The sequence below is a fragment of the Tupaia chinensis genome, unplaced genomic scaffold (genome assembly GCF_000334495.1).
Source record: "Tupaia chinensis unplaced genomic scaffold, TupChi_1.0 Scaffold000539_1, whole genome shotgun sequence".
NCBI lineage: Eukaryota > Metazoa > Chordata > Mammalia > Scandentia > Tupaiidae > Tupaia > Tupaia belangeri.
Window position 1 is genome coordinate 6255594 of NW_006160052.1, and position 2725 is coordinate 6258318.

Sequence of the window (2725 nt, forward strand, 5' to 3'; positions counted from 1 at the left end):
TACCTAGGTAGACCCTATGTTGGCATCCCAACCTACACATACACACACACACATACACACACACTCTCGTGTGCATTAATCCATGACCATCCTGCCTCCACCTCTCCCATCTAATCTCCTGCATCTCCCTCGGACTCCTTTGTTTTGAGACCTCACATCTTTTCTTTTGATGCCCACTTACTCAGCCCCTGCTGCTCTCCCTACCCTCAGCCCATTGTCCACACCTCCCAGATGGTCTTTTCCTTCCAAATCCCATCTTTCACTCCCCTGTTTAAAACTCTCAGTGGTAATTCCAGGGCCTAAAGGAGCTAGGAGCGAGTTTAACAAAAGAGCTAGGCCCTGTGCTCCCCCTCCCCCAGCCTTATTTCTCTCACCTCACCCCAACCCACACACCAACCTACACACTTTACGGCATGTCACTCGCCCATGCCTTCACTCCTGCCGGCCCCTCACTGCAGGATAGCTCCCTCTCAAATGTCCTGCATTTAGTGCACAAGGGGTCATCTCCCAAGCACCTCCACCTGAACCCCAGTCGCCCTTCCGGGCCATCTCCTGACACTTGCCAGAGATTCTTAGTCTGCAGTTCCTTCTTTGCCTGCAGATAAGGTTCTTTCTGAAAACAGGGCCAGTTCTGCTTTAACTCTCTAGTCCCAGTGCCCAGCACAAGGCAGACCAGGTTTATAGACTGACTGCGTTGGACCAGCCGGTCGGTTGCTGCCTCCCTACTTTTTCCAGCCCAAAGAATTGTGGTCTGGGCATCAGCTGCGCGGACACGCCCAGCGAGGGGCCGAGGGAGGAGGAGGAGTGGTTGGACCACAGGGACCCGAAGTCTCAAAGGGTGGGAGAGTCCTGGCGTTTGTCGTCCCAGGTGCTGGCAAGCAGGCAGGAAAGCCTTTCTCTCCTTAATCTCGAGCCCACGCGCACAGAGGCACCTGATGACCCTGCTGGGGTCTCAGTCTACGGCCCAGCCCGGCGTCCTGGTGACACCAAAACACAGGGGCTGGAGATGGTGTGGCTGGAGAGGAGCCTCTGTCCATGAAGTGAACTTGTCAGAGCGAAGGGAAGCCGCTCCCTTACGGCCCTACCCTAGGCCCCCCTTTCCCTGCAGCCGGCATTTCCACTTTTTATTCCTCTCTGCTTCTCTTCGGCACCGTCCCCTCCCACTCCTCCGCTTCATTCAGCTCCTCTTTCCTTTCTTCCTCGCACATTCTGGCTGCGGCAGCCCAGGGCTGGGCCAGGCACCGGGAGCGGGTAGAATCTGCGCCGCGCCTTTCGGTGGCCGCTGGGAGGCGGCTCAGGAAATGCGCCCTCCGCTGGCGCCGGGTCGCGGCTCTTGCGGCGTTACTTTTTTCTCGAAGCTGTGGCCGGACACGCTGGCCAGGACGCTAGGGATCCGCGAGGGAGGAGTCCCCCGAGGGTCTGACGAAGAGGGGTCTGAGCAGTGTGGACAGTAGGGAGCTGCGCTAAGGGGCCTCAGTCTGCCGGCTCGAGTCCCGCCTCCCTTTGCGCCAGGGCAAAAGTCCCAGACACCCAAGAAAGAGTCGCGCCGCGTATCTATTCGTCCCCTCCCTCGCCTGGACCCAGGGTGACAGCCCACAGACGCACACGCAAACACACAAGATGCTGTGCTCCTGCCCAGTCTTGAAACTTCAACTTGGAGTCCATTCGGACGCCGGACCCGGGCTGGAGCTCCGAAGCCGCACACCGAGCTCCGGGCCGGCCCCCGCGTGTGCGGCTCCCCGCCCCAGCCCCGCGGGCGCGGCTCGGCGGCCCCGCCCTGGCCGCTGCGGGGCGCGCTTTCACTGCCACGCCCGGCAGGGGAGTTCCTGCAGATGAACAAAGGCGCTTGCCCTTTTGGTTTTCTTTTACTTTATTCTCTTGTCTCCTTCCTAATCTCCTCGTTCTTTTTTCTTCTCCAACTTCTCGTTCCTCTCTTCATTTCCCCTTCCTGTTTGCTCGCTTTTCTTTCTCTCTCTGACTTTCTTCTGTTGGTCTCTGTCGGAATCTCCCTCTTCTATTTTGGACCCGTCTCTGCCTCGGGTCCCTCCCTTTCTTTAGATCTCCCTTCCCTGGCCCCTCTCTGTCCCTGGGGTAGGGTTGCACCATCTCCCTGCGTCGTTTTTTCCTGGCTCCGCCGCCCCGTTCTCCCTTTTCGTTCTCCTGGCGGTCCCCGTCTGGCGGGCACGGGTCCGACTCCCCCGCCGCAGCCCGGTGATTTATTCGCCTCACTCGGCAGAATCAGGTGCTGAACTGAGCCCCGGAACGAGGGAACAGATTTCTCCCAGGAAGGGTTTTGTGCACTAAACGATGTTAATTACGGGTGGGGGACGCGCTGCCCGAGGAGGGGAGGCGCGCGGGGCCAGCGCGGCCGGCGAGGGCTAAAGCAGCGCCGGACCGCGGCCCTCCCCGGCGCCTCCCTCGGGCGCCTCCACTAAGCCTTTCGCCCTGGCTTTCGCCTCTCTCTGGGAACTTTCCTGTCTGAGTTAACCATTAACCGCTGGTGAGAGGCAATTTTCTTCGGAATTTCAGCGATTTCCTTTTCGTGGTGGAGACGGATTAACATGCACACGGTGAGATGCTCGGCTTGAGTCTGCGCGCCGGCGAGGATGCCCCTGGCTCTCCAAACTATGTCCTTCGCGATGACGGAAAAGTACAGCCCCGGCCTTCTCCAGTGCCTGTGCACGAAGCCGTGACCGAGCCAGTGACCCGCTGGTGCCCCGAGGGA